This window comes from Microcaecilia unicolor, chromosome 3 (assembly GCF_901765095.1).
Source record: "Microcaecilia unicolor chromosome 3, aMicUni1.1, whole genome shotgun sequence".
In the NCBI taxonomy this organism is placed as follows: domain Eukaryota; kingdom Metazoa; phylum Chordata; class Amphibia; order Gymnophiona; family Siphonopidae; genus Microcaecilia; species Microcaecilia unicolor.
The window spans coordinates 217,821,708-217,841,433 of NC_044033.1; the positions used below are offsets into that span (position 1 = coordinate 217,821,708).

Consider the following 19,726-nt stretch of genomic DNA (forward strand, 5'->3'; position numbering starts at 1 on the left):
CAGGTATATTGAAAATACGTAACGTCCAAAACAAACTCAGTGTAATCTGAGTATTAAAGTGAGCAATGATCACATTAGTTGATGATTTATGAATAGTCTCATTAATTTTGTCAAATCTCTCTTTTGACAAATCATTGATGTGACTGATTAATTCTATGAATTCAATGCAGGCTCCATTCTGCTCAATCCCTTCTTTCAGGATCTGGACAAACCTTGGCTGCTGTCATCATCAGGTGCAATGATACCAACCCAGGTCCACTTGAAATGTTTCAGTAACTTCACAATCCCAGTACAAATGTTAAGAATGCTGGGCATAGCCTGATATAAATACGGAAACTTAATACCATCACTCATGAAAGGATTCTGAGAAGTATAGGTGATCTGTCAAGAAATGTAATTAATTCAGAATTATCTTTGTCTTCCAGAGATTGAAGGAGATATCAACTAAGCTGTGGTAAAATATCTTATTATCACAGTTTAATTTACTGCAGGAGTCAATAACACAACTTGTAATCATGGACAGTCTCACAACCTGTATTATTTGTCTGCCATTGAGCATTGGGCTACTAATATGCAGTCCAATGCTTCTGGGCATCATCTTATAGGGGCCAGTGCACATTAAAAGGGTGTCCCCCCCCCCCCCCCCCGTCTCCAGAACAGACTCTCAACCCTCTGAAGCCACCTTCTCTGCTAAACAGATTACCAGCCCCTTCAGTCAACCCTACCTCCCAGAACCAATAGCCCCCTAAATTACATTCTCAGACCCGTCATTCCCCTGATGTCACTGCCAACATCTCAACTCCCCACAGATTCACTAGACCTACCTGGGGGTTCCCTGCTGTCTTGCAGCTGGGGACATAGTGATCCCAGTTGCTTTTACTCAGTGGTATGCTGGTAAATGTTTAACAGCAGGCTCTCTCCCCAGTCCACCTCTGCGCACCCCTGTCCACCTATGCGCCCCTCATCCACCTCTGCGCCCCCCCCCCCAAATTGCAGAGCTGGCTATAGCCGGGGAGAGAGCCTGTGTGTGTGTGTGTAGGGGGGGGGGGGGGTTCAATGCATTACTCTCTCCAGGAAAAAAAATGAAATGATCCCATGTTCCAATCTAATTCATGTTTAATGTGGGATAAAATGCAATAAATAAGTAAATAAATAAATATAAACTTTTAACGTTGAGCACCTGATTCTCAAAGTGGACATATTCCAAACACTATAAAGAAAATAAAATGATGTTTTCTAACTTTGTTGTCTGGTGACCTTGTTTTTCTGATCATGCTGGCCCAGTATCTGATTCTGCTACTATCTGTCCTCTTAACTCCGTTTCCAGGGCTTCCTTTCCATTTATTTCTTTACTTTCCTCCTTTCTTCTATATTTCTTGCCCAATATCCGTAAGTAAAAGCTGGGTCCTCCGCAGGCTTGACTGTCCAGTGGATCCAGCTTCTGCCTATTTTCTCCATCCATGTGCAGTTTTTCACCTCTCTTCCTTTTCCCTCATCTCTTCTCCTTCCTCTCTCTTCCCTACCCTCCATCCATGTCCAGAATTTCTTCTCTCTTCCCTCCTTCCATGTGCATCTCCTTACTGTTTTCCCTTCCCTCCCCTCCATCCATATCCAGCAACCCTCTTCTCTCCCCTGCCCTCCCCTCCATCCACCCATGTCCAGCAACCCTCTTCTCTCCCCTGCCCTCCCCTCCATCATAAGTACATAAGTAATGCCATACTGGGAAAAGACCAAGGGTCCATCGAGCCCAGCATCTTGTCCACGACAGCGGCCAATCCAGGCCAAGGGCACCTGGCAAGCTTCCCAAATGTACAAACATTCTATACATGTTATTCCTGGAATTTTGGATTTTTCCAAGTCCGTTTAGTAGTGGTTTATGGACTTGTCCTTTAGGAAACCGTCCAACCCCTTTTTAAACTCTGCTAAGCTAACCGCCTTCACCACATTCTCCGGCAATGAATTCCAGAGTTTAATTACACGTTGAGTGAAGAAAAAGTTTCTCCGATTTGTTTTAAATTTACTACACTGTAGTTTAATCGTATGCCCCCTAGTCCTAGTATTTTTGGAAAGCGTGAACAGACGCTTCACATCCACCTGTTCCACTCCACTCATTATTTTATATACCTCTATCATGTCTCCCCTCAGCCGTCTCTTCTCCAAGCTGAATAGCCCTAGCCTCCTTAATCTTTCTTCATAGGGAAGTCGTCCCATCCCCGCTATCATTTTAGTCGCTCTTCGCTGCACCTTTTCCAATTCTACTATATCTTTCTTGAGATGCGGCGACCAGAATTGAACACAATACTCAAGGTGCGGTCACACCATGGAGCGATACAATGGCATTATAACATCCTCACACCTGTTTTCCACACCTTTCCTAATAATACCCAACATTCTATTCGCTTTCCTAGCCGCAGCAGCACACTGAGCAGAAGGTTTCAGTGTGTTATCGATGACGACACTCAGATCCTTTTCTTGGTCCGTAACTCCTAATGTGGAACCTTGCATGACGTAGCTATAATTCGGGTTCTTTTTTCCCACATGCATCACCTTGCACTTGCTCACATTAAACGTCATCTGCCATTTAGCCGCCCAGTCTCCCAGTCTCGTAAGGTCCTCTTGTAATTTTTCACAATCCTGTTGCGAGTTAACGACTTTGAATAACTTTGTGTCATCAGCAAATTTAATTACCTCACTAGTTACTCCCATCTCTAAATCATTTATAAATATATTAAAAAGCAGCGGTCCTGGCACAGACCCCTGAGGAACCCCACTAACTACCCTTCTCCATTGTGAATACTGCCCATTTAACCCCACTCTCTGTTTCCTATCCTTCAACCAGTTTTTAATCCACAATAGGACATTTCCTCCTATCCCATGACCCTCCAATTTCCTCTGTAGCCTTTCATGAGGTACCTTGTCAAACGCCTTTTGAAAATCCAGATACACAATATCAACCGGCTCCCCTTTGTCCACATGTTTGTTTACTCCTTCAAAGAATTGAAGTAAATTGGTCAGGCAAGATTTCCCCACACAAAAGCCGTGCTGACTCGGTCTCAGTAATCCATGTTCTCGGATGTGCTCTGTAATTTTGTTTTTAATAATAGCCTCTACCATTTTCCCCGGCACCGACGTCAGACTCACCGGTCTATAATTTCCCGGATCTCCCCTGGAGCCTTTTAAAAAAATGGGCGTTACATTGGCCACCCTCCAATCTTCCGGTACCACGCTCGATTTTAAGGATAAGTTGCATATCACTAGCAGTAGCTCCGCAAGCTCATTTTTCAGTTCTATCAGTACTCTAGGATGAATACCATCCGGTCCAGGAGATTTGCTACTCTTCAGTTTGCCGAACTGCCCCATTACGTCCTCCATCCACCCATGTCCAGCAACCCTACTACTTATCATTTCTATAGCGCTACTTGACATACGCAGTGCTGTACACTTGAACATGAAGAGACAGTCCCTGCTCGACTACAATCTAAACCTCTTCTCTCCCCTGCTCTCCTCTCCATCCACCCATGTCCAGCAAATCTCCTATCCCCTCCATCCACCTATATCCAGCAACACTCCGCTCCCCTGCCCTCCCCTCCATCCACCCATGTCCAGCAACTCTCCTATCCCCTGCCCCCTCCATCCATCCATACCCAGCGATTCTCTTCTCTCCCCTGCCCCCTCCATCCATACCCAGCGATTCTCTTCTCTCCCATGCCTCCCTCCATCCATCCATACACAGTGATTCTCCTCTCTCACCTCCCTTCCCACTCCCATCCATGTCCAGCGATTCTCCTTCACCCCGCCCTCCCCTCCCATTCATATCCACCTGCCCACCCTCTTCTCCCCCCAACATCACCCTTTTTCTTCCTGCCACAGCGCCATGCGTGGTTTAAATCTTTTATTACCTCCATCGAAGCGGCTTCGTTATTGAAAGCCCTGCTCGTCTCTACCCCTCCGTTCGTTAGTTCATTCCCTCAGAGTCCTGCCCTCGCTGAAAGAGGAAATGATGTCAGAAGGCGGGACTCTGAGGGAACAAACTCACGAAGGGAAGGCTAGAGATGGGCAGGGCTTTCAAAGACGCGACCACTTCGACGGAGGCCGCAAGGCGGGTGCAGGCAAACGAGGGCAGTGGTGGGAGGTGAGGTAAACAGGGTAAGCATGGCAGAACAACCGGCTCACAAGATCTTGCGAGCCAGTGCGAGCTGGCTCCAGCACACCACTGCTTCTACCCCATCACACTCTGGATTCAAGATGTACTATTTCTAGAGGTTAAATTACGAATTGAGAGCAAAATATGAAGTTCCTTATATGGCAGCCCAATCCTAGCAGCAGTACTGTAAGACTACTGAAGGTGTGAACAGGTTACCATTTTGAACCTAGAGAGTTACAGGGCAGGAACAACTGGGACTTGCTAATAATCCTGATGCTAGATGGTAGCTCCTAAAGAGGTTTGGGGGGGTGACTTTAGGGTAGGGGTTCTGTAAAGTGACTTCAGGTTTGTGATGGTCTACTCTGAGGGAGTAGAGGGAGTAGAGGGTGACTGGGGGAATGGAAGTCTGTTCTAGGGTAGTGAGGGGGGGGGGGGGGGAAGAGAAGAAGAGGAGATTACATCTATTCATATGCACCAGCTCTTTTAAGAAGGCATTTAGGAACATTAGGCCACATAATAATGACTCAGTGCTCCTGAAGGGTAAAAATAATGTTGACATTATTTTCCTATGAATAACACTTGTTCCAAAGTTCAACACAAGCTGTGTTATTTAATTTGCATAAAATGAAGTGTTTTGCATTCACTTGCATGCTATCAATCTCATTGTCTAACATGTTACAATAAATTAATATTATTACTTTAAATTAATGCATAATTTTACCATCTAATGTGCCTTAAGACGCAAATGATGTGTGTTATTCCCTTAATGCACGTTAGTAACCAATCCCATATATTGAAATAAGAACTGTCAGTAGGATAGACAAAAGATGCATCAAACCCAACACCCTGTTTCCTCAGTAGCCAATTCAGGTCCCATTTACAACATTATTCCATACAGTAAGGCAAAAAGAGGAAGTAGAGATATGCTGAGCCCTGAGGGAGGGTTGCTTTATCAAACCAGTGTAGAGAAGTACTGGATCTTTAATTTGCTTTGTTGTTGTTGTTGTTGTTCATGTTTATTATTTTATTTTAGTTTATTTACTACTATCCCACCTACATGCATATTCGAGAGCAGTTTACAATGCATAAGGATAATTAGAATGCAAGACAAGAGAATAAATGAAGAAATAGCTAGGTGTCTGGAACCCAACTCTTCACTATATCTAGATTCAAATAAGGACAGTGCGATACTTGCAATCAAATGCAAAGGCAAATAATGTGCCTTCAAATCAATCTTAAGTAACAATGATCTTGTGGGATTAAATTCCAAAGATGCGAGTATGGAAGAAAAAAGCTCTCTCCCTCATACAGTCTAGGTGAGATCTTGATGGAGCAGAAATAGAAAGTAACTTCTGTTCTTAAGAATGCAGCATTTGTAATGGTATACACGGAAGTAGACTATTACATCAATACATAGGCAATTTTCAGAGTCATAAGAGATAGGGAGCCAATCACTCTCCAAGAATAAGAAAGCAAAGTGATTGAACTTATCAGCTGAATAGATAAGTCTAAGGTCCCAATGATCAGAAAAGAAGCCCCTTGTGGTTCCTAACTGCACTCTAAAATTAGCACTGGAACAGCTCAGGGCAATAACGTCCCTATGATGGTCTTCTGAATTTCCAGATTTAAAACTAAATAGCAGATCCTGTGGGCAAAACAAGCCAATAAATAGGAATAACGAACTACTGTACATGGGTAAACTCTCTTTAAAATGTGATGCTACAGTTCTTCAGCTTGAACTTCAAAATCCTCAGATGAGAAGCAGATCCTCCAACTCTTAGGGACTGGCTGAGGTAAGCTACCAAACAACCTATAAGAATGAAAACTTTGAAAGTACAATAGTGTGTTCTTTTCCATCTCTTTGCAAATTAATGTAGTATGTCCTGCTTATTTTCGAAAGAGAAAAACGCCTATATTTCGACCCAAATCGGGAGATGGGCGTTTTTCTCGCAAAGGCGCCCAAATCGGTATAATCGAAAGCCGATTTAGGGCGTTTCCAACTGCACTCCGTCGCGGAAATGAACAAAGTTGACGGGGGCGTGTTGGAGGCTTGGTGAAGGTGGGACTGGGGCGTGGTTATCAGCTGAGGAGAGATGGGCGTCTTCAGCTGATAATCGAAAAAAAAGGCGTTTTTGCCGTGATTTTGGGTCACTTTTTTTGGACCCTTTTTTTCATGAACAAGTCCCAAAAAAGTACCCCAACTGCCCAGATGACCACTGGAGGGAATCGGGGATGACATCCCTGGACTCCCCAGTGGTCAGTAAACCCCTCCCACAAAAAAACTCACTTTAAAACCTTTTTTTCCAGCCTCTATGCCAGCCTCAAATGCCGTACCCACCTCCATGACAGCAGAATGTGCTCTATCCTGTGACAGTCTTTCCCTGGGTCAGATGTGGCTCTCGGGTGCACTACAGGGTCACATCAGCATTGCATTGTGGTGGGTGTAGGGTATTGGGCTCCGTGATTTCATTAGATTGTGTTACAGTCTCACGATGTTGGTAGTTGGTAGGCTCTTCTCCCATGGTGCTTTTCCTCCTGCCTACTGGGTCAGAGTGTGTCCAGTTTTGTTTCCGGTAGTCCATGAGGTAGTGGCCATTTTTGTAAGCCAGTTTTAGATCCCTTCCATGTGTTAGCCACGTTAGATAACTTAGTTCTTACCTTGAATGTGGCTGAAAGAGGGCATTGTACAGCATTCTGCCAGCTCTGACCTACTGCTAATCTCAGTACCAGGGAGACTCGTTGCCAGTGGGGCACAACCTCTGATCTGCAGTTAACTGTGAGGAAACATGCTTATTCCAACAAAGGACGTTTTTGGAGAGATTAGTCTTCAGGTGTAAACTGGTATGCCAAAGTTATACAGCAGCAACAAGTCCTAGAGGCCTGCGTGTATGCAGGTCCCAGGAGCACTTTTAGTGGGTACCGCAGTGCACTTCAGCCAGGTGGCCCCAGGCCCATCCCCCCCTATCTGTAACACTTGTGCTGGTAAATGGGAGGCCTCCAAAACCCACTGTACCCACATGTAGGTGCCCAGTTGGTGTCCTGGCATATCAGGGGGGCCAGTGTACTACCAATCCTGGCCCCTCCCACGACCAAATGGCTCAGATTATGACGTTTTTGAGCTGGGCGTTTTTAGTTTCCATTATCGCTAAGAAAAACAAATGCCCAGCTCAAAAACGTCCATTTTTTCGAAAATACGCTTTGGCCCTCCCCTTCACGGACCCTTTCTCAGAGATAAACGCCCATGGAGATAGGCGTTTCCGTTCGATTATGCTCCTCTTTATCTCCATGCCAACCACTTAACTCACAAATTCAAGAAATCTAACTGGACTTTGTCATAATTTAAGGTGAGTTGTAAATGGAGGACAGGCTTTTTGGCCGAAGAAAGTAATATTACCTGTATGAAGAAATTGAACCACAGACTGCTGTGGCCTTTTCCTCTCTTCTTTCTTAAAGTATTTCACTTAGTATCTGATTGTTTGCTATTGTGTAGTAGGTATTTAAATGTTGAGTTTGACCATTAAGACAAATAAAATCTTGCAATTGCTTTTCACTAACTTTCCATAAGAAGAATATATCATCCAGAAATCTCCTTCCAAAGATCACATGTTGAAACCATTGTGAATTATATATCACCTCTTCCTCAAAACTGGCCATATATAATGTGACTACAGATGGTGCAAGTGATGCAAACATCATTAGCCTGACAGTTTCTAAATAGTACTTGCCCTGGAACATAAAATAATTCCTCATGACAACCATGGATGTTAACTTCATTAACCCCTTTGGAGTGGTACTCTGACTTCTAAACCCTTTCGCGCTGTATCTATCGCATCTGTGCTTTAGATGTATATAAAGCAGACACATAAAGGGTCACCATAACCTCTAGACCAATTAAATTAAGGTTGGGGCTGCACAGGTCGCCCATTCAAAAACAAGTTTGAATAGCTCCTTCCTACTGATATTAAATAGTGAATTGTAGATCAGATAGTTATGGGTTGGGAGGGAGTAACATAGATAGTCTTCTAAATTGAAAACATAAGACTAGCCATACTGGGTCAGACCAGTAGTCCATCTAGCCCAGTATCCCATTTACAGCAGTGGCCAAGCCAGGACCTCTAGGAGGCAGAGATTGAATTGTTCCTGGAACAGGTAGAGGATTACTTTAGCTAATCAGGCATGCCCCGCCTGTCAGAGGAGGCGGTCCAACATATAAACCACCCCTACAGGCCAAAGAGCTTCAAATTGAATATCAAGGTTAAAGAACGGGATATACCCATGAACAGATGTTTTTTCAAATGAATTTTATAAAATGCTGGGGGTGGGATTAGTGGCACCTTTTCTGGAACACTATCTGGCAGTGACTGAAGTAGGAGCCTTGCCCCATTATACTAATGTAACCTTGATATCTCTTCTCCTCAAGCCAAGTATGAATGATGATGATTCTGGTTCCTACAGACCCATATCCCTCCTTAATGTGGATATTTTGGCTTCCCAACTTTCTGAGCACTTACCCACTGTGAAAGAGGGAGATCAAACAAGATTTGCAGCTGGGCATCATGCACTTCACAATGTCTGGAAGGCACTGCTAGCATTGGTGCATTGTCAGCATACTAACACCCCAGCACTCAGTTAGCTTAGATCCCTCTGATTGTGTGGCATTGTCTTTTTTGTTCCATACTTTGGGTCATGTTGGGATTAATGGGTGATTTTTGAGTGAGATGAAGGCACTTTATGCGCAAACTATGGCCTTATTAATGGAGGGCAGTCGCAGGGTTTTCCAATAGCTACTACTACTACTACTACTTATCATTTCTATAGCGCTACTAGACAAACGCAGTGCTGTACATTTGAACATGAAGAGACAGTCCCTGCTTGACAGAGCTTACAATCTAATTAGGACAGACAAACAGGACAAACAAGAGATAAGGGAATATTAAAGCGAGGTTGATAAAATAAGGGTTCTGAACAAGTGAACAAGGGTTAGGAGTTAAAAGCAGCATCAAAAAGGTGGTCTTTTAGCTTAGATTTGAATGGAACTTGACCATAGGCGCCTCCCCAGCCACAGCAGGATGGATCAGGTGTGCTGGAGCCGGCTCTTAACTTTTTTTCCGACTTGCGAGCCAGCTCTCCTCCCTCCCTCCTCACTCCCTCCGGATCCGTCCCTCACCGACCTGTCCTTCAAATTCTTCGGGGCAGGCAGTCTTGCCTGCCCGCTGCCAGCACTAACTCTCCCCTGCTGCCGGTTCGCGCTTTAAAAATGGCCGCCGAAACTTCCAGAGGCGGCCTTGCGAGACTTCTGCTGAAGTCTTGGAGGCCGCCCTTGTAAGTCTCGGCAGCCATTTTGAAGCGCGAACTGGCAGGGGAGAGTCAGCGCTGGCAGCGGGCAGGCAAGATTGCCTGCCCCGAAGAATTCGAAGGACAGGTCGGTGAGTGGCGGATCCGGAGGGAGGGAGGAGAAGTCGCCGCTGAACAACTCGTGAGGGGTGGCAGGGGAGAGAAGGGAGTCGCTGGGCATGGGTGGATGGAGGGGAGAGAAGGGTCACTGGGTATGGGTGCATGCAGTGCAGGGGAGAGGAGGGTCACTGCTGGACATGGGTGGATGGAGGACAGGGGAAAGGAGGGCCACTGGGTATGGGTGCATGCAGGGCAGGGGAGAGGAGGGTCACTGCTGGACATGGGTGGATGGAGGGCAGGGGAAAGGAGGGTCACTGGGTATGGGTGCATGCAGGGCAGGGGGAGAGAAGGGTCGCTCAACATGGGTGGATGGAGGGCAGGGGAGAGGAGGGTCACTGCTGGACATGGGTGGATGGAGGGCAGGGAAACATGGGTACTGAACAAGTGAATAAGGGTTAGGAGTTAAAAGCAGCATAAAAAAAGGTGGGCTTTTAGCTTAGATTTGAATACAGCTAGAGCTGGAGCTTCACATACCAGCTCAGGAAGTCTTTTCCAGGCATATGGTGCAGGAAGATAAATGGAATGGAGTCTGGAGTTAGCAATGGAGTAGAAGGGTACAGATAAGAGAGATTTACTCAGGGAACAGAGTGCCCAGGGAGGAGTGTAGGGAGAAATAAGAGTGGAAAGGTACTGAGGAGCAGCAGAGTGAATGCACTTGTAAGTCAATAAGAGGAGTTTGAACTGTATGCGGAAATGGATAGGGAGCCAATGAAGTGATTTGAGAAGAGGGCTAATATGAGCATAGTGACACTGGCAGAATACAAGTCATGCAGCAGGATTTTGGTTTTTTCTTCTGTTCTTGACCAGCATCCAGAGGAACAAGGAGAGAAGTGAGGGGAGGTGGAGGGACTAACAAATGAAGGAAAAAAATACCAAAAAATATGCTAAGTATGTTATTTTTTTTTGTTATCACCTGTTGTATGATTTTCTTGGAATCATTCCACTCAGTTGTACTAGTTCTGTTGGGTTTTCCTGTTAACATACTTAATAAAAATGATCTTAAGATAAATTTGGACTGAAATAATCTCATTGATTTGGGGATTTGTTTTAGGATTTTGCCCTGTTGCAGTGTATACTGCAAAACGTGACCCATGTTGGCATACAGCAGAATTGGCAACGAGTCATAAGAGAAATTAAACATTTAATACAAAATATTTAATATTGAAATTGAAATTATTATTATAATTATTGGGAAGTGAACGCATTAAAGGAGTCGATGAAGAGTCCTGGTGAATCATGGTGAAGAATCCCCATGTAAAAAGAATCATCAGCTGAAGCTCAGGTTAAAACTCATGTATCAATGAGAATGGACATTTAATTGACGTAATAGTGTTGTGGTGTAGATTAAGTGAGATAATGCCAACTTAAACAATGCATTGAAAATATGATGCATGTACCTTGACTGTGAGCTCTCCCTGTCATGTGTCTCTAAAATGATTACAAGCACATTTCTTACACACACTAAAGTTGACTGCAGACGATATTCAGCCCATGGCAGTCAGTGTTTTTATACACTACCATGAGCAGATGTAGCCCTGGATATTCAGTACTGGGCCAGGAGGGGTCACTGATACTGAATATTGGGGGCTATTTGAGACTTTAGTAGCTGCCAAACTATTTTCAAATTGCCCTCTTCTGTTCAAAAATTGATTTAATAATCTATGAAAGTTTAGCATGCACATTTCACATTGCAGGTAGATGTGGTATTGAAAATGTAACTTTTAATTGCCATCCTTTTATTTCAGCAGCTTATAACTTTTATGTGTTTGTGGATAGCAATTTGGATTCAGTTTTATGAAGATGATCTGTCAAAATGGATTATAGAATAGGAAATAAAGTAAAATGTAAATGTCCCCTTACTTGTGGGAAGTGGTATATTGAGAGCACATTGGATATTTGACTTGATCTCTCTCCTGGAAGACCTTCAATGATAGCTGCCAGTGTGCCAGATGTTTTGCAGTTATAATTAATGACTGGTATGTCCATTTGTGAAAATATATTCATGACAGCCTTAAATATTAAGAGTGAATGACTGTAAGAATCATAAATGTGAAATCCCAGCGTGAGGTTGGGTAAGAGCTCTGAGCTGTTGTTAATCTCCTCCACTGCAGAAACAAAGGCCAGGAAGTTGTAGATTTCTTCTGCATTAAAACTGTAATGAGATTCAGTGTCAGATTATGTACAATAAGCAGCCAAATAAAAGATCTAGAAACATGAATTCTAACTGAAAAATGATTTGAAACCTATTTCTTCTGTCCACCAACCAAAGTCATATGTCACTCCACAATCAGTGGTCTTGAATTGTCCTTAGTAAGATTCTCCACTGCAGAAGTTATCCTCCAAAAAAGGGTCAGACCAAACTGTGTTGCGTGATGTCTCTCTCAGCACATCACTAGTCTCAGATAGGATAGAGTATCCCATTTAACTTGAACTGCCTTGAGGCAGAGACGGAGATTTGGAACTGTCTTAGTGTTTTCAAAGCCTGTACATAAATGCAACCTTCTCCCCAGCCCCATTCCCAGGAAAGCCTCTGCTCACTCCATGCAGCATTACATGTGTACAGGTTGAATGTACATAATTTTATGAACAAGTCTGGCACACAATTTTGTAAAAGCCTGTTTCCTGCATGCAAATTATTGCTTTATACACATATATGGTTTCGAAAATGACCCTCCATGGGGATAATTCTCTATAGTTTGCTAAATGTTAGCAGCTAATTAGACAAACGCATAAGTAGCAATAAAGAACATTATACCAACATTTTGTAATATCAATATTATAATTATGACCCACCAAAGAAATTTTACGGAATTTCATATAGTTCCGTTCTATCTGAATGTTTAGTAGCTCTAGAAAAGATAGTATTCGGTGCTACAATGGGGCTGAAATGGCACTTCGATCCCACAGTGCACTCAGTGCTATTCTATATCAACTTGGCCAGCCGAAGGAGTAGTGTACAGACCCACTGATGTAGGCTTTTTGCAGAAGAAACACAGTGCTGTGTTGGGTCTTGATGAATAAAGAATTGTTTACTACATCTCTTGTCCTTCTATCATTTGGGGTGGAGCCGTGCTACCTCCACTACTCCTTCTGCTGGTTTCCTCTCACATAGTGACACACAGTCCTCCGCTTTTGCGGTGTCCCGTCATTCTATAACTCAGTAAAATGTGTTCTAGTGCATAACTACAAAGGGGCATTGACATAGGAGGGGCTGGGGCATGTCATAGGCATTCTGATTGTATTGAATACTATTAGATAGTATTCTAAAAGAGATCTGGTCTTTATAGAATTCTCTCTCATGGACTAGATTCAATATATCACTCCTAAACGTTCGGTACTGAAATGAAATTCACTTAAGAGTATTCTATTAAATACAACTTAATTTAGGCATAGTTTATAGAATAAGCCTAAATTTGGATGCAGTTATTTAGAATACTCTGAGCAACGGTCCACACGACTAAATTTAGCCACAGCCAATTACGCCAAGTAAAACCTGCTGTAAATCCAGAAGCCTAAAATATGCAAGGAGCGGGCATATTCTATAATAATGTGTATAGATTTTAGAAATGCGCATGATTTGCCCGTGACCATATAAGCAGGCAAAAACAGTGACGGTGACACTAAAGATGATGCAGACAAAACGTCCAACGGACTCAAAGAGTTCACATCAGAAGCTTTATTCAAAATATATAATGGACTCGACACAAATCGTGTTTCGGCCACAGAGGCCTGCTTCAGGAATCCCTTTGAAGTGTAAATACATAACTTCTCAGCACTCAATCTATAGAATTTGAAAGAAATGTCCTTGTCTCTGATATATCAATTATAGAAGCGTCTAATTCCAAACCAGCAAATATCCAGCTGTTTTTGATGCACGCTGAGGCCCCCTTGTACTGCAGAGGGTAAAAGGCTGTCTCTTTTAAAAGAAGTGACAGTACAGCAAGTGAACCACTTGCCGCATGGCTCTTTAAGCACCATCGCTAAAAAAATTACATTTTTAAAATATTTCTAGCACTGCAAATGGTGCTTTCTGGGGATGGGACCTACTGGTAGTTCTTAATTAGCAAGCAGTAAGCCTCCACAGTTATTCTGAGAACTGCTGAGCTCTTGGGACTCAAAATACCATCAATCAACCCTACACTTGATAGACAAAATTCTGCAGGTGAATAAATGTGGCCAGCTGGCTATCTAACAATATGTAGCTGTTTCAATAGACTCTGAATATACAATATCTTTTAACTGCATGAAAATGAAGTCATTCTTTTCCTGTAATAAGATATGTGAATGTTAAAGGGAAATCAGGGATGCATTAGGGAAGAACTTGAACAGGTCAAGAAACAGCAGTAGCCAAGTGTTGATGACATTTCATGGATTATGATATTGGAAAACTACTCATGGAAACAAGTTATTTTTTGGTAAAAGGAGAAAATATTCTTATTAAGCAATAGACCTTTGGACAGAGAAGGTCAAGAAAAAAAATCCATGACACCTACTATTGTATCTAGATAAGGGGGTCAGCACTGTTATCCAACTATTGGCAGTATCACCTGCTATCCTAATACCTTAGGACACCCTGGCACTATCCGCACAAGATAGACACTTTGCTTTTTTGAAAATGGCTATATTTCCTATTCAAATTTGGGATGTTTAGTGGAAAACTACAATAGTCCGACTTAGATGTCATATCGAAAATGCCCCGCCTAGAGACTTAAGACTAATTGATTTGTAAAAAATTAATACTACTTATTTTACTTCTTTATTCAGTTGTTCACATTTGACACTACCTGTTCTATCTGATTGTAATCGTCCAATCATGTAACCAGTATTGTGTGTGACTCAGCAAAATTTAAAAGGCCTTTTTTACAGGTGTGCTGGAAAAACATAACCCTAATAGGAACAAGCTAAACAATTTTACTTACAATTTAATAACAAGCAAGTTAGGGGAATATGTGAAGTTAAACTGTTCAATTAGAATCAAACTGTTCATATTTACTATTCCTCCGATTATGATATCCCCATTCCTGTGATATCCTGGTGATGTCAGCAAATCCTTCCCTAATGAACACAAACACTCAGCGAACCTCCAAAGGCCATGAAAAAGCATGAAAAAAAGCAGAAGAGAATGAGCTTGCATCTTCAAAACTGACTGTACTTAATTCGTCGGCTTGGGAGATGTTATAGGGTTCTTGCTGATCCCACACAAATGCAGTTTAAATCACTAACATTAAAAAAAACCCCAGTCATTTTCTCACTGGAAATAGGTATATAAGCAGTAAAATAGATATCAATTATTGAGGGCAGAGATCATTAAGCTGAACTTGAATCCAATTTTCTTGCTAAGATACAGGAGCTTTATAGTGTCGTTCTCTTAGAGTTTACTCTCATGGGAAACCTGCTCTAGTTCTGTGTATTTAATATTAAATATAGCTTGTTGCTGTCTTTTTTTTTTACTAACGCTCAACTTATATTAACAAACAGACAAACATCAATCTAGCAGAAATGTGTGGAGATTTGTATAGTAACTGGATTGAAGAAGTAGCCTAATGGCTAGGGCAGTGGGCTTTGATTCTGGAAACCTGGGTTCAGTTCCCACTACAGCTCCTTGTGACCTTGGGCAAGTCACTGAGGGGCCCTTTTATTAAGTCACATAGGTGCCTATGCGCGCCCAACCGATGTCAATTTGGAACTACCACCCGGCTACCATGTGGCCTGGGTGGTAATTTAATTTTTTACCGGTCAGTAATTGGAAGTGTACACATGCTGATGATTACCACCTAGTAAACATGTGAGACTTTACCACTAAGTCAATGGGTGGTGGTAAGGTCTCAGGCCCAAAATGGACATGTGCCAATTTTGATTTTGCCACATTTCCATTTTCAGCCCCCCAAAAAAGTGCACTGAAAAGCTAACAAAAACTAACCTAGTGATAGATCGTTCAATAAAAAGAAGGTGGTTTGTCTAAAGGACAATTAGAACAAGAATGTCTATTAATTTATGGAAACATGTGCAAAGGCAGAAGCCAGGTCAAAAGACACCTAGCATCTGTCTGCTAGCACATCACCAAATCTGATATAGGTTTTGGCAAACTACAAATAGGAACACTTATGAAATGAATAAATTTCACTTTGGACTCAAGTAACAGCTAACGCTGTGAGGAACCCCTGAGGGTCAGGGCAGAAGGATCTGGGAGAGGAGTAAGATGGTAGGTTTCATACCTGGGATTCCAACTACATAGTCTCAGGATCCTAGGGGCTGGGATAGCCACGCCCCAATGGAGGCATACATTTCCCAAGAGCAAGAGAAGGGAGGAGAACTACAGTTCCCAAGAACCCCTGCAAAGACCTGGGGACAAGCAAAGGAGCAGCAAGGGAACTACAATTCCCAGGATCCCGAGGACGAGGAGGAGAATTGGCTGAGGAGGAATAATCAGGAGGGAGAGGACCAGCTGGGGACCATAAAGGGAGAGGAGCCCATGGAATGGCAGGCAGAGCAAGGGTTTGGAGAGGAGACCCAAACCGGAGATGGCTGGGGAAGTGAGCCCATGGAGATCGCTGCTCTTGCTCAGGTACAGGGGAAGAAGTTAAAAGGCTTCATAAGAAACCTTCTTCAAGGCTGCGGGAAGCTTTGAGGAAAAGTTAAGCAGCTGTTCCATTCAATGGGGAAAAAGGTAACAGGCTGTAAAGCATTGATGGATTTCAGCTGTGTCTAGAAGTCGTGCCGTGCTGGAGAGGCAGTGTAGTGATTTAACTGCATCCAAGAAACCCTGCCATGGGGAAACAGTGAGTGATTTAACTGTTCCAAGACCTTGCCATGCGGGGAAACAGTGAGTGATTTAAAACTGTGTCCAAGAGCCCTGCCATGCGGGGAAACAGTGAGTGATTTAAACTGTGTCAAGAGCCCTGCAATGCTGGGAAACAGTGAGTGATTTAAACTGTGTCCAAGAACCCTGCCATGCTGGGAGAACAGTGAGTGATTTCAACTGTGTCTAGAAACTCTGCCAGGCTGGGAAGGCAGTGAGTGACTTAAACTGTGTCCGAGAACTGTGGCTCATGGGGGAACGCGGGCTGGCATGTAGTATGACCAAGGACTGTGTCAGGAAAAGGAAACGTTTTGTTCTTGCTGATGGAATAAAAGCGACTTTAAGCATATCTTTTGGAAAGTGTCTTCTTGGAGTGCAGTGTCCAGGGGAGGGCCCCTCCAGGGTCAGCCGAGGACCTACTTGCTGGGAGGCCTGAAGGAGGAGGCCTGCTGACAGTCTTCATCAGAGGACTGAACAGCATTGGTTGAGAAAGAAGACAATAGATTAAAATGAACCAGTTCAAGTAACTTTCTAAGCTTCGGCTTTTCTGTACCTACAGAGGTTGAGTAATATGTTCTTTTGGCCTTATTTAAACCACATTTATACTATTTTAATAACTGTTTCCATTTAACTCATCACATTTTTTGCTTTCTCTATTTACGTTCTAGACAATAACAATATTTTTCAGTGCCAATAATTCTGCAGAAAACCCAACTAACTTTTTACTTCATATTTAGAAGCAATAAAATCGATAACTAATTAGATCATAGAATTCAAGTCAAAAATAAAACTACAAACTAGTTTCAGACAAATCTAAAAATGGAATTACTGAAGACCAATCAAATAATTTGTCTATTTTATTTCTATCCATTTCGGTCTTACAAACAGGAGTTTGAATTGATTTAGATTAAAAATAATTCAATGTACAACTGTAATGGTCGACCATAATACTAGTTCCCAGTTACAAAAGTCAACAAAGAGGGATAGTTTGCTCATACCCAGATCCAACATATGACCTTTTTCATGTGAATCTTTGATGCATCTGCTTTTAGAAGCAACACAAGTTTTTTATTTAGTCGAGACAATTTTTAATGTGATCCATGATACAGTCTGCTCTGATGTTAAAGGTGGTCATCCTTGAGCACATTTTTGTAAACAAAATCAAAGCCCTCAGGCCAAGTCTTATCACATATATATAATCATCTGAGATGAATATTGTGTAGACTGTCCTACCATGATCTGGAAAGCATGGGAAAAGACTTTGATATGGGGAGGAGTACATCATATAGAATATTTTCAGATCTTTTAATGGAACAATCCTTTTAGTAAACCTCTCTTTGGCATTACTTTCAGAGGGACATGGAACATTAGTCTAAATCATCTCACTTGCCAACCAGCTCAACTGTTTTGTATGATAGCTGGCAACATATAAAACAGATACTGAACTGTGATGCTCCACTCACTGTCAAGACAGTAGCTGGTCACTTGCAATGGTAGACATTCTTCATGTGGATCTAAAAATATTTGTTTCACATCATGATGTCCATAGCATAGAGATGAATTTGAGCTATCTGGTAAGATATCAAGGGCTGATATTAAACAGCTATGACCATCATTTTGCTGACTGCCACCAGTGTTAAATCCATAAATTCAATGTAGACCATGTCAGGCCTTCAGCATTGAATTTCTGGATATGTGGAGATGGCTAACATAAAGCAGGTTAAGTGCAATATTCAGCACATAGCAGGTTAAGTGCAATATTCAGGGTTACTGCCTAAAGATGGGACTGGTTTTTATGCAGCTAACCAGGATGGTTGAGTGCTGAATAACAGTACTTAACTGGCAAAGTGCTGACTCCACCCCAGAATACTCCCAAAATACCTGGTTTTCATTTCAGTGCTACCCAGTTATTTTCAGTAGCATTAACTAGTTGTCGCTAAAAATTAGTGGTTAGCCCCCAAACAAGCAATATAACCAACCAGGAGCTATTTTTTGGCCAGTAAAATTGTGTTGAATATTGATACAACAGTTCCAATGACTATTATGTACTGGTGGGGATCTGTTACTATTGTGCATAGATTGGAGTTGTAGGTCACCCAGAAAGTGAACCAAGCTATTCCACTTGAAAAAGACATAAAGATGGATTGCTGAGTACCTGGATGATAACTGTCCAGGAATGGTTTGCTGTGATCTTTATTTCTGTGTATTATTGTCCTCGCTCCATGTTAGAATGTGAGATGTTTGTCTCCTCCATGTTTTTATTTATTTATTGCATTTGTACTCCACATTTTCCCACCTATTTGCAGGTTCAATGTGGCTTACATAGTACCGTCAAAGGCGTTTGCCCAGTCGGTGGATAACAAATACAAAGCTGTATAGTGATCGTATGAGGTATAAGTGGAGGGTTGAAATGGATGAAGATTGCGTGTTGTCCTGTGCGATCATAGTCATGCTGTGTTGGTAGGTGAAGAGGGTTACGTGGGGTCGTTGGGATAGGCCTTTTTGAAGAGGTTGGTTTTTAGTGATTTCCTGAAGTTCAAGTGGTCATGGATTGTTTTTACAGCTTTTGGGAGCCCATTCCATAGTTGTGCGCTTATGTAAGAGAAGCCGGCTGCATAAGTTGTTTTGTATTTCAGTCCTTTGCAAGTTGGGTAGTGTAGGTTTAGGTAGGATCTTGATGATCTGACTTTGTTTCTTATTGGTAAGTCTATGAGGTCTGACATGTGTACTGGGACTACGCCATATATGATTTTGTGGACTTAGGTGCAGATTTTTAAGATGATCCATTCTTTGATTAGAGCCAATGCAACTTTTCTCGGAGTGGTTTGGCACTTTTAAAGTGTGGTTTGCTGAATATCAGCCTGGCTGCTGTATTTTGGGCAGTCTGGAGTTTTTTTATGAGTTGTTCTTTGCAGCCCACGTAGATTCCATTGCAATAAACTGCATGGCTTAGGACCATTGATTATATTAGGTATCAAAAAGTTGCTCTTGGGAAGAAAGGTTTTAATCGTTTGAGCTTCCACATTGAATAGAAAATTTTCTTTGTTTTAGAGTCTACTTGACTGTCGAGGGTAAGGTTGCGATCGAGTGTGACACCGAGTATTTTCAAACTGTCCAAGGTAGGGAGGGTATTTACATGGAGTATTTATAGTTGTGGTTTGTATTTGTTATATGTAGAGGAGAGGATGAGGCAATGTGTTTTTCGGTGTTCAGTTTCAGTTGGAATGAGTTTGCCCAGGAGTCCATGATGTTCAGTACTATCGTTGATTTTGTTGGTTATTTCTGTCAGATCAATGTCTGAAGGGGATGTGTATTGTAACATCATCTGC

The 19,726-nt window shown here is 42.4% G+C and overlaps 1 pseudogene; it reads right to left on the bottom strand.

Annotated features, from left to right (window-relative positions):
- Positions 1-19,726, bottom strand: part of LOC115464363 — a 67,959-nt pseudogene that overhangs the window by 30,705 nt on the left and 17,528 nt on the right.